This window comes from Mustela nigripes, chromosome 10, assembly GCF_022355385.1.
Source record: "Mustela nigripes isolate SB6536 chromosome 10, MUSNIG.SB6536, whole genome shotgun sequence".
Classification (NCBI taxonomy): Eukaryota; Metazoa; Chordata; class Mammalia; order Carnivora; family Mustelidae; genus Mustela; species Mustela nigripes.
Window position 1 is genome coordinate 35,251,443 of NC_081566.1, and position 13,878 is coordinate 35,265,320.

The window sequence follows — 13,878 nt, forward strand, 5'->3', positions numbered from 1 at the left end:
AACTAGGGCACTGCCGTATTCATACCCATCGGCGCTGAAAGCCTTCAGGGAGCAAAACAGCACCACCTAGTGGAGCCCAGCGGCGCTTACACTGAGCCCTGCCTCCCTGCGCCCTCCTGTCCACTAGGGCAAGTCCACCTGAGAATGGCCGCAACAGACCCTTCCCTCAGAAGACAAGATCAAAGAAATCCTTCACACTAAGTTTACTGATCGTGAAGGGCTCCAGAGCTTAAGCTCTTGGGGGAAACAGTATATAGCATTCTTTGTATTTTTATTTAGTCTTTTAGTGTTATTTTTTCAGTTATTTTCTTATTTTTTCAATTCTTTTTAATTCCTTTTAAATTTTATTTTTACATATTTTTGTGTATTTATTCTTATTTTTGTTTCCTTTCATTGTATTTTATTTATATATAATTTGTATAATTATATATAATTATAATATATAATATATTACATATGTTATATAGATAATATACATAATACGTACATATATAAATATCTATATATACATCTAATATACATATATGTATATATGTATATATAATACATAATATATTTATTATATATATTTATAATATATAAAATATAAAATATGTAATATGTGCATATATATGGTTATATGTAATTATAATACATAATTATATATAATTATAATATATAGTACACAGTGCATATATAATACATACATAATCACATACATACATTAATATATAATATTATGTATATTATATATTTATGTAATATATATATCTTTTTTTCTTTAGGGATCTAGTCTCTTTTTTAACAAGCCGACCAAAACATATCCCAGAACTAGTTTATTGTTGTTATTGTTTTTGTTGGTTTTTTCCTTTTTCTTTCTTCTTTCGAGTGGAAAGAGAAACCAAAAGTAACACAGACCAGAAAGGAACAGAAACAATCTATAGAAACAGTGACTGTTCAGATAATACAATGGCACTGAATTTATATCTTTCAATAATTACTCTGAACGTAAAAAAACTAAATGCTCCAATCAAAGTACATAGGGTAGGGGCGCCTGAGTGGCTCAGTGGGTTAAAGCCTCTGCCTTCAGCTCAGGTCATGATCCCAGAGTCCCAGATCCCTCTGGGATCAGGTCAAGATTCCAGAGATTGCAGGATTGAGCCCCACATTGGGCTCTATGCTCAGCAGGGAGCCTGCTTCCTCCTCCTCTCTCTGACTGACTCTCTGCCTACTTGTAATCTCTGTCAAATAAATAAATAAAATCTTTAAAAAAAAAATGTAGGGTATCAGAATGGATAAAAAAAAAAAAGACCCATCTATATGCTGCTTACAAGAGATACATTTTAGACTCAAAGACATCTCCATGTTGAAAGTGAGGGGGTGGAAACCATGCATCATGCTAATGGACATCAAAAGAAAGCTGGAGTAGCCATCCTTATATCAGGCAAACTAGATTTAAAACCAAAGACTGTAGAGACAAACAAGGACACTATATCATAATAAAAGGGATCTATCCAACAAGAAGATCTAACAATTGTAAATATTTATACTCCTAACTTGGGAGCAGCCAAATACATAAATCAATTAATAACTAATTAAAAGAAATCCATTGATAATAATACAATAATAGTAGGGGACTTTAACACTCATTCACAGTAATGGACAGATCATCCAAGCAGAAGATCAACAAGGATAGAAGGCACACTGGACCAGATGGAACATTTAATCAGAACATTTAATCCTAGGGCGCCTGGGTGGCTCAGTGGGTTAAGCTGCTGCCTTCGGCTCAGGTCATGATCTCAGGGTCCTGGGATCGAGTCCCGCATCGGGCTCTCTGCTCAGCAGGGAGTCTGCTTCCTCCTCTCTCTATCTCTGCCTACCTCTCTGCCTACTTGTAATCTCTCTCTGTCAAATAAATAAATAAAATCTTTAAAAAAAAAAAAAAAAGAACATTTAATCCTAAAGCAGCAGAATACACATTCTTTTCAGGTGCACATAGGACTTTCTCTAGCATAGATCACATACTGGGTCACAAATCAGGACTCAACTGGTACAAAAAGATTGAGAACATACCATACATATTTTTTTTTTTACCACAATGCTATAAAACTTGAAGTCTAGCACAAGAAAAAATTTGGGAGGATGACAAATACATAGAGGTTTAAAGAACATCTTACTAAAGAATGAATGGCTCAACCAGGAAATTAAAGAAGAAATTAAAAAATACATTGAAGCAAATGAAAATGAAAACATGACAGTTCAAAACCGTTGGAATGCAGCAAAGGCAGTCCTAGGAGGGAAGTATATAGCAATACAGGCATACAAGAAGCAAGTAAAGTCTCAAATACACAACCTAAACTTACACCTAAAGGAGTTGGAAAAAGAATAGAAAATAAAGCCTAAATCCAGCAGGAGAAGATAAATAATAAAGATTAGAGCAGAAATCAATGATATAGAATTTTTTTTTAAAAAGTAGAATAGATCAATAAAACTAGGAGCTGGTTTGACAAACATTGACAAACCCATGCCCAGATTTATCAAAAACAAAAGAGAAAAGACCCAATAAATAAAATCATGAATGAAAGAGGAAAGATCACAACTAACACCAAAGAAATACAAACAATTATAAGAGAATATTATGAGCAATTATATGTCAACAAATTAGGCAATCTGGAAGAAATAGAAAAATCCCTAAAGACATATAAACTACCAAAACTGAAGTAAGAAAATAATAGAAAATCTGATCGGACCCATAACCAGCAAAGAAATTGAATCATTAATCAAAAATCTCCCAACAAATAAGAGTCCAGGGCCAGATGGCTTCCCAGGTGAATTCTACCAAATGTTCAAAGAATTAATACCTATTCTTCTGAAACTCTTCCAAAAAATAGGAATAGAAGGAAAACTTCTAAACTCATTCAATGAGACTAGCATTACCTTGATCTCCAAACCAGACAAAGACCCTAATAAAAAAGGAGAACCACAGACTAATATCTCTGATGAACATGGATGCAAAAATTCTCACCAAGATACTAGCTAATAGAATCTAACAGTACCTTAAAAGAATTATTCATCATGAACAAGGGGTTTTATTTCTGGGCTGTGGAGGTAGCTCAGCATCTACAAATCAATCAACAACAACATACCACATTAATAATAGAATAATAACAATATGATCCTCTCAATAGAAGCAGAGATAGCATTTGAAAAATATAGCATCCTTTCTTGATAAAAACCTTCCACAGTGTGGGGATAAAGGGAACATACCTCAACATCATAAAGGCCTTATACAAAAGACCTACAGAAAATATCATCCTCAATGGGGATAAACTGAGAGCTTTTTCCCTAAGGTCAGGAACATGACAGGGATATCCATTCTCACTGCTATTGTTCAACACAATACTGGAAGTCTTAGCTTTAGCAATCAGACAACAAAATGAAATAAAAGGCATCCAAGTCAGCAAAGAAGTCAAAACTTTCGCTCTTCACAGATGACATGACACTTTATGTAGAAAATCCAAAGGACTCCACCCCAAAATTGCTAGAACTCATATAGGAATTCAGCAAAGTCACGGGATTAAAATCATCATACAGAAGTCTGTCACATTTCTATGCACTAACAAAGAAGCAGCAGAACGAGAAATCAAGAAATCTATCTTACTTACAATTGCATCGAAATCACAAGATACCTAGGAACAAATCTAACCAAAGGGGTAAAAGAACTGTAGAATGGTTATGAAAGAAATTATGGAAAACACAAAGAAATAGAAAAACATTCCATGCTCATGGATAGGAAGAACAGATATTGTTAAAATGTCTATGCTACCCAAAGCAATCTATACATTCAATGTAATCTCTATCAAAATGTCACCAGCATTTTTCACAGAGCTGGGACAAGACATATCATTCTAAAATTTTACAGAACTAGAAAAGACCCCAAAAAGCCAAAGTAATTTTGAAAAAGAAAATCAAATTTGAGGTATCACTATTCCAGACTTCAAGCTCTATTACTAAGCTGTAATCATCAAGACAGTATGTTACTAGTACAAAAACAGACACATAGATTAATGGAACAGAATAGAGAGCCCAGAAATGGACTCTCAACTCTATGGTCAACTAATCCCTGACAAAGCAAGAAAAGGAAAGAATGTTCAATGGAAAAAAGACACTCTCTTCAACAAAAGATGCTGGGAAAATTGGACAGTTACGTGCAAAAGAATGAAACTGGACCATTTCCTTAAACCACACACAAAAGGAGACTAAAAATGGATGCAAGACCTAAATATGAGACAAGAATCCATTAAAATCCTAGAGGTGAACATAGGCAGCAACTTCTTTGACCCTGACTGCAGCAACTTCTTGTAGAATCATCTCCAGAGTCAAGGAAACAAAAGCAAAAATGCACTATTGGGACTTCATTGGGATAAAAAGCTTTTGCACAACAAAGTTAACAAGAAATAAAACTAAAAGGCAGCCTACAGAATAGGAGAAGATATTCACAAACAACATATCAGATAAAGGGTGAGTATCTAAAATGTTAAAGAACTTATCAAATCCAATTCCCAAAAAACAAAAGTCCAGTTAAGAAATGGGCAGAAGACATGAACAGATATTTCTTTAAAGAAGACATACAAATGGCCAACAAACACATGAAAAAATGTTCAACATCACTTGGCATCAGGGAAATACAAATCAAAGCCAAAATGAGATACCATCACACACCTGTCAAAATGGCTAAAATTAACAACTCAGGAAGACAACAGATCTTGGTGAGGATGCAGAGAAAGGGGAATACTCTTATGCTATTGGTGGGAATACAACCGGGTCCAGCCATTCTAGGAAACGTATGGAGTTTCCTCAAAAAGTTAAAGAATAGAACTGCCCTCTGACCCAGCAATTGTACTATTAGGTATTTATCCAAGGGATGCAAACAGTGAATCAAGGGGCACATGCACCCCAATGTTACAACAGCAATATCTGTGATAGCCAGAATATGGAAAGAGCCCAGATATCCATTGACAGATGAATGGATAAAGAAGTTTTTATATATACAGATATATATAGATACAGATATAGATATAGATATCAGCCATCAAAAGAACGAAATCTTGCCAATTACAACAAGGATGAATGAGAGGGTATTATGCTAAGTGAAATCTGTGACAAAAATACCATATGATTTCACTCATATGTGAAATTTAAGAAACAAAATCAATGAATACAGGGGAAGGGAAGGAAAACTAAAATAAGATAAAAATAAAGAGGGGGGCAAACCATAAAGGATGCTAAACTCTTGGAAACAAACTGAGGGGTGCTGGTGGGGGTGATGGGGTAGTTCGGTGATGGGCATGGATGAGGGAATTGATGTGTTGAGCACTGGGTGTCCTATGCAACTAATGAGTCACTAAATTCTACCTCTGAAACTAATAATACACTATATGTTAACTAAATTCTTAATTTTAAACAGAAATTTTTTAAAAAAAGAAATATGTATGGGGCGCCTGGGTGGCTCAGTGGGTTTAGCCGCTGCCTTCGGCTCAGGTCATGATCTCAGGGTCCTGGGATCGAGTCCCGCATCGGGCTCTCTGCTCAGCAGGGAGCCTGCTTCCCTCTCTCTCTCTCTCTCTGCCTGCCTCTCTGTCTACTTGTGGTTTCTCTCTGTCAAATAAATAAATAAAATCTTTAAAAAAAAAGAAATATGTATGAATCTAACATGAATTTTTAGCTATAATCGCTTCCTTCTCAGGGTTTTTCCTGGTAACTATCCTTCAGTCACCTAGTTTGAGAAGGAAAATGTAAGCCACTCTTGCAAACCAGTAGCTCTTCTCAGGGATCCCAAAACCTGTCAGTCCTATTATTTACTGTTGGTTCTTCTCACTTGAAATACATTTAAGAAGATGAAAATCATATCAGGCAACTTTTCTGACCACAACAATATCATACTCAATAAGGTATTATTAGTAAGCCACATTGAACAATGCATTAAAAAGACCATTCGCCACGGTCAGGTGAGATTTATTCTGGGGATGCAAGGATGGTTAAGTATTGGCAAATCAGTGTGATATACCGTATCAATAAGACTAGAAATCAATCACAAGAAAGGAACTTGGAAAAAACACAAACATGTGGAGTCTAAACAAGATGCTACTAAACAGCCAATAAGTCAATGAAGAAATCAAAGAGGAAATGAAAAAAAACCATGGAGACCAATGAAAATGAAAACACAACAGTCCCAAATCTTTGGGATGCAGCAGAAGCAGTTCTAAAAGGGAAATCCTTAGCACTACAGGCCTGTCTCAAGAAACAAGAAAAACTGGGGCGCCTGGGTGGCTCAGTGGGTTAGACCTCTGCCTTCGGCTCAGGTCATGATCCCAGGGTCCTGGGATCGAGCCCCACATTGGGCTCTCTGCTCAGCGGGGAGCCTGCTTCCTCCTCTCTCTCTCTGCCTGCCTCTTTGCCTGGTTGTGATCTCTGTCTGTCAAATAAATAAAAACAATCTTAAAAAAAATAATTAAAAAAAAAAGAAACAAGAAAAATCTACTAAACCATCTAAACTTACACCTAAAGGAACTAGAAATAGAACAAAGCCCAAGGTTAGCCGAAGGAAGGAAATAATAAAGATCAAAGTAGAAACAAATGAAATAAAAACTAAAATCAAACAAACAAAATAAAAATAATAGGAAAGATCATTGAAACTGAGAATTGGTTCTTTGGAAAGATAAGCAAAATCAATCAATGTTTAGCCACAGATAGCAAGAACAAAAAAAAAGGACAAAAGTGAATAAAATCAGAAACAAAAGAAGAAAAGAAAGACAAAAGAAATAGAAATGATTTTAAGATATGACTATGGAGAATTATATGCCAGCAAATTGGATAAAGAAATGAATAAATTCTTAGAAACATACAATCTTCCAAAAGCGAATCAGGAAGAAATGAGGAATCTGAGCAGACCAATTATTAGTAACAACAACAAAAAAATCAGCAATCAAAAAAACACAAAAACAACACCTCCCAACAGACAAAAACTCAGGACCAGATAGATTTATAGATGAATTCTACCAAAGAAAAAGAAGAGTTCATAGGTAAAATACCTGTTCTCCTCAAAGTAGTCCAAAAAATGAAAGAGGAAGAAAAACTTGCAACCACATTTTATGAGGCCATCAACACCCAGATACCAAAACCAAAGACACTACAAAAGGAGAAAATTACAGGCCAATATCCCACATTATACAGTAATTCCAATAGTGAATTTTTGCCCAAACAAACAAACATACACTCATTTAGAAAGATACATACATTGTTAGGTTTATTGCAGCATTATTTTCAATACCCAAGATATGGAAACAACCCGCATGTCCATTGATAGGTGAACGGCTAAAGAAGATACCGTGTATATATATCCCTCTCTTGTGTACTTCTGGGGCCTAGAGGGAATCATGTTAAGTGAAACTAGTCAGAAAAAGACAAATGCCCTATGATTTCACTTATATGCGGAGTCTAAAAAAAATCAAAGAAACAAAAAGCAGAAACCAATTCTCAAATACAGGAAGCAAACTGGTGGTTGCCAGAGGGGAAGATGGTGGGCGGGGGCTGGGCAAAATGGGGAATAGGAGGTATAGGCTACCAGTCATGGAATGCATAAATCATGGGAATAAAAGACACAGCGTAGGTAATATAATCAATGGTAATGTAAGAGCATTGTGTGGTGACTGATGGTGGATAGGCTTGTGGTGAACACAACGTAATTTATTAATTTCTTGAATCACTGTGTTGTACACCTGGAACTAATATAACAGTGTGTGTCAACAATACTTCAACTACAAAAAAATTAAGGCTGAAATGCACCTATGTTCCCTGAATTTTCCATAATAGAATAACCTGAATAATGGAACAAGAAGCCAATTTGCAGTGAGTTGAGGAGCTATTACTCCGCACCATTTCTTGTAATTTGTATTTGTGCTGTATGGTATCTTTATTCATTTTTCTATTTTTCTGTCCTTTTTTAGGTCAATTTTTATTTTCTTACTGTCCGTATGTTTTCCATTTTATTAAGGTTTCTGTTTATTTGGCTTCATTTCTTCCTTTTTTAAAAAAAGATTTTATTTATTTATCCAGGAAAGAGAGAGAGGCAGAGGAAGAGGGAGAAGCAAGCAGCCTCCCCACAGAGCGGGGATGTCTATGCGGGACTCCATTCCCAGGATCCCGGGAACACAACCTGATCCGAAGGCAGACACTCAACGGGCTGAGCCACCCAGGTGTCCAATTTCTTCGTGGGTTTTTTTTTTTTTTTTCTGTTTTACTTACATTCTTTCTCCAACTATTAGATTTGGTTGTTCAATACATTTTTTTCCAAGATTTTTATTTATTTATTTGACAGGTCACACGTAGACAAGAGGTAGGCAGAGAGAGAGGGGGAAGCAGGCTCCCTGCTGAGCAGAGAGCCCGATGTGGGGCTCAGATTCCAGGACCCTGAGATCATGACCGAAGCCAAAGGCAGAGGCTTTAACCCATTGAGCCACCCAGGCACCCCTGTTCAATACATTTTTAAGAACATTAACTGATATATTTTTTAAGCTAATATTTTCTCTGAGCACTATTTTATTTATGGTCCATGAAGTCCATGAAGAAATCCTGCAATTTTAGTTCATATTTCCATTTCAACCCAACTTGTCTAATAAAAAGTTTGTACATTTTTAGAATAGCTTTTTTTGTTTTGCTTAAGTTGTAAATGCATATAATCAGAGAATTTTACTTATATTAATCTATTTGGAATTTAATTGGATTTTTTAATGGCTGAATATATACAGACAGTTTTCATGACTGCTTCATGCCCACTGTTATTTGGGTACAAAATTAACATAAATTTGTAAGATATATGTTATTGACTACTTGTTGGAATGTCCTATATCCTTTATCTGTTTTTTGTTCACATGAAGTATTTTAGACTGAAAAAGTTACTCGCCTTATTACCTGTCTGATGTAGTTCCTGCTTTATATAATTTATTCCCACAAGCTTCAGGCAATGTCTATTTGTCCCCATGAGAAACAATAAAATTACAACTTTTTCCTTTCTTCTTCCCTCCCTCTCCTCCATCATCTAATTTTATTGAATGTTCAGATCTTTCTTGGCATTTGTATTTGTTGTTTTACATATATTTAGAATTTGATTTCCTTTCAGCTTTAAATTATTTGATATCTACCTATAACCTATTAAGGAAGGAATGAAGAGAGGAAGGAATTAAAAACAGAAGAAAGGAGAAAGGAAGTGAGGAAAATAAAATAACTGAAAAGTCCATCAATCAGAGAATGATTAATTTATTCTGTTATTCTCCAGCTTTTGACTATCGACATCTTATAATGAGATCAATCCATGTGTACTGATACGGGCATAGGTCTATCATATACCAAGTGAAAATGAAAGTCTTAGAACAATGTATACAATGTATGATATGCAATATATATGCCACCCAATACATACAAAACCAAAAAAAAGGCACAAATGTATAAAATACATTTTTAACTGTGTATAGTAGCATCTGGAAGCCACGAGCAAATTCAGAATCTCTGGACTGAGGAAGTAAATCTGGAGTTTTGAGGAGAATAAAGAGAATTTTCATTCTTTATCCTGTTTACATTTGTATTGTTTGAACTGTTTTACAATGTCTAAGAGTTGCTCTTGTACGTGACAAGAGTAATACATTACTTCAACATTGTAATTAAAAAAATATCTGGTCATAGAAAAATTTACTTGATGCTAAATACATTTTATACAAAGCGAATTTTTTAATCTTTGGAAAATTTAATTTGGACCATACTTTCTTTGTCTTGCTGAGAACATCTGTGTGTTTTGGGTTCCACAAGCCACAAAGCGGCAGTGGGTTTCGGGCAGGTTCCCTTCTGAGGGCCTTGTAATGTGCACTGGAGTATATAAAATACAACGCAATGCTCATTTAAAGACTAAAATAGTTCCTGAGGAAATGAAGTGTATAAAAACAAATTAAAATCCTTGTCAGTTGAAACCTTGCCTATTGTGGGATGATTAGTCTTAAATTACATTTGAGAAAAAGTGTATTAGGTAATGTATTTCTCAGCTTGGGTTAGACTTTTTAATACTTCCCATGCTCTCCATTTTTCCTCCAAAGGAATCAAGCTGAGTTTCCCTGAATTCAGTTTTCATGTGTCATGTTCTCTGGGGTTTCCATCTCTCCCTATGAAGTAACTTTTTGTTACTTTCGCTATGAAGTAACGAACAGATACCTATGAACTTAACTTCCCTTTGAAAAATTAGTTTCTCTCTGCAGAACCAGGCAGCGCCCTTTTAAACTTTGGAATACTTTTAAACTTTTGGAATAAACTTTGTTGACTCAGCTGCTCTATCCTGCAGGGGTGGCAAATCACCTAAACACAGTTTGCTTTTATGTTCATCATGCTAAAGATAATCTTATAACATATTGTTCTCTAAAAAGCAAAATGGAAAAAGCAAAATGGCCGTTATTGTAACATTATGCTCAACACTTCACACGTTCTCACTGAAGTGAGGACTCATGGAAACAGTTTGCCAAACTGCCTTGTTGGGCTGCACTTACTTCCTCATTGTCTGACTTTTTCAGTGTCTCTGGTGCCCTCACTCCTTCAGCTCCCCTGTCCACATTTCCTGCCTCATTCCCAGCAGTGACTTCCCTTCCTCCACAGGAGAGACAGGAACTACCGGACGAGAGTCACCTCCCAGCCAAGAGCCACCCTCTCCCTGCGTCTCGGACCCCATCTCTTCTCCCTTTTCCAAGAATCCTCTGCAATCTGTTGTGCAAAATTTTCTCAGTGTCTTCCACTTGTCCTTCTTTCCTCACCTATTCCCACCCCGATTAGAACATGCTCCAATTTTTCCATTAAAAAAAAGAAAAAATCCCTGCTTTATCCCAGTTTCGCCCCCAGGCCACCCTACGTCTCTTCCCTTCACGATCACACTTACTGCCAAGCTCACTATAGTCAGGTCTCTTGTTTTTTTGTACCTTACGTTCATCCCTCAACCTGTTCCTCTCTCAGTTTCACACTTAACAGTGATGTTCCTTTCAAGGTAATCAATAACATCGAGACCGCATTTTCGATCTTCATCTCTTCTGGTTTCCATTGGAGCCTTCCAGCCATTCCTTACCAGTTTCTTTCATCGTAGCTTTTCCTAGGGCAATCGCTACACTTCAGATACCCTCTAAACTGTGAACTAGGCCTGCAGCTAACCCTGAAAAACTCATCTATTATCCTAGTTTCATAGACATCTGCTAACCAATAACTGCAAATTTTGCTGAGCTCTGTTCTGATACCCAGGCTCATATAATTCTCATAGGTTGGGTTCCCAGACTGTGGGATGGAGATTAGCAGCCAAGAACATTATTTTTAAAGACTTTATTTATTTATTTGACAGAGATAGAGAGATCACAAGTAGGCAGAGAGGCAGGCAGAGAGAGAGGGGGAAGCAGACTCCCCGCCAAGGAGAGCCCGATGCGGGGCTTGATCCCAGGACCCTGAGATCATGACCTGAGCCGAAGGCAGAGGCTTAACCCACTGAGCCACCCAGGCACCCCCAGCCAAGAACATTTTTAAGGTATACTCTTAGGATTCACATCTGTGGAAGGGATTGGAGGGGAGCAGTGTTGCCTGTGAACTCTGGGTACCTCTGAAGCTGGGATGTCCCTGTAGAAGTGCCCCAAGTTGGAATGAAGGGTCTTTTCTTAATAATTCCTATTGGCCAGTGACTGGTTAATGACAGGCCGCCCTCGGAAGGAGCCATGACCTTGGGAGGAAAGATTTTCTTCAGCTGAATCCACTGCCTTAGGAAGCCGATAATTGAGAACTTCTGGCAGCTGAGAGAGTAAGTCTTCTGTTTCTGAAAGGAATCTGGTTGGTCATCACAGCATCACTGCAAGAATCAACTGCTTACTTAGTATTTTTTTCTTGGCTACCCAACAGATAGTTCAAAAATAATGTTTTTGACACTAAATGCTTCATGCTAAACTCCACACCCTCTCACTGCCTCGTCTTCTGATTCCTCCTACCACACTTAGACGGTTATCATTAACTTAATCAAGCCAGAAACCAAAGTATCTTCTTGAACCTTTTGTCTGCCTCACCCCCACCCATATCTGATCCGTCTAGATGTCATGATGATGTCACACCCTAAATATCTCTTGCTCCAATCTAGCCTGCACCCTCCCTGCTGCGGTCTGTGTTGATATGCAACCCTCCCAGGAGTTTCCCAGGTAGTATCTGAAACTGACCCCTGCACTCAGAGAGCAGGGAGAAACTGAGGAAAGGCAGCCCACCTCAGGTGGGTAGGTGGCAAAGGGAACTTACATATGAAGCTTGCCTTGGACAGCAGCAAGATGACAAGGTCCCGGTACCTGCTCATCAGATCTTGAAGTTTATATAGAGGTCTTAACTAGGTTCAGTCATGCAGACCATGCAGGTGTTCTCAATACCGCATGACTGTCTGAGTCTTTGGAGTAACCTCTGGGGATGGGAAAGGCAAAGGAACGGACATTCTAAGGACAGGGAGGGAGTAAGGAGCTGGGGTCCAGCTCACAGGTCAGCCGGTGGCCATTTATTTTTCATGACCATCCCCAACAGCCTCCAGTGTAAATTGCCATCGTATTTCGCTTGGATGATGGCATTCTTTTCTTGAAAGTGGTTTCCCTACAAGACGAAACCAGAGAGGGAGACAAACCATAAGAGAATTTTTTTTTTAAAGATTTTATTTATTTATTTGACAGAGAGAGAGATGCAGCAAGAGAGGGAACACAAGCAGGGCGAGTGGCAGAGGGAGAAGCTTGCCTCCCACTGAGCAGGGAGCCCAGTGCGGGGCTCCATACCAGGACCCTGGGATCATGACCCGAGCCAAAGGCAGACGCTCACAACTGAGCCACCCAGGTGCCCCCCATAAGAGATTCTTTTTTTTTTTTTTAAAGATTTTATTTATTTATTTGACAGAGAGAAATCACAAGTAGTCGGAGAGGCAGGCAGAGAGAGAGAAAGGGAAGCAGGCTCCCCGCTGAGCAGAGAGCCCAATGCAGGACTCGATCCCAGGACCCCAAGATCATGACCCGAGCCGAAGGCAGCAGCTTACCCCACTGAGCCACCCAGGCGCCCCCCATAAGAGATTCTTAATCTCAGGAAAGAAACTGAGGGTTGCTGGAGTGGAGTAGTGGGGGAGATGGGGTGGCTGGGTGATGGGACATTGGGAGGGTAAGTGCTATGGTGGGTGCTGTGAATTGTGTAAGACTGATGAATCACAGACCTGTACCCCTGGGGTAAATAATACATTACAAATTAATTTTTTAAAAGATTTTATTTATTTATTTGACAGACAGAGATCACAATTAGGCAGAGAGGCAGGCAGAGAGAGAGAGAGAGGAGGAAGCAGGCTCCCCACTGAGCAGAGAGCCTGATGGGGGGCTCGATCCCAGGACCCTGGGAACATGACCTGGGCTGAAGGCAGAGGCTTTAACCCACTGAGCCACCCAGGCACCCCATAAATTAATTTTAAAAGAAAGTAGTTTCACTATGCCTATGTTCCTTACCCCTACTTCAGCCCAGTCTCTCCTTAAGGCACTCAGTGCTGTCTTTTTAGCAATTGCTATAAACATCTCATTTCAATCAGTGACTTCCAATATCTTTAGTTTGGGCTGCAAAGGCCTTCATCACAGGACCCCAGTGTCTCCAGGTTTAATGTGTTCCACTCTCTCCTTCACTCTTTTCCACTCAATCCACACGGGCTATTAACTAGCTTCTTAGAAACATCGTGTTCTCTGCATATGTTTTCCTCATGAGCCTCCCTCACCCTAAATATTTTTTCTCCTTTCAAGGCTCAGCTTATATATCACTTTCTCAGGAAAGCCTTTCTCGAGC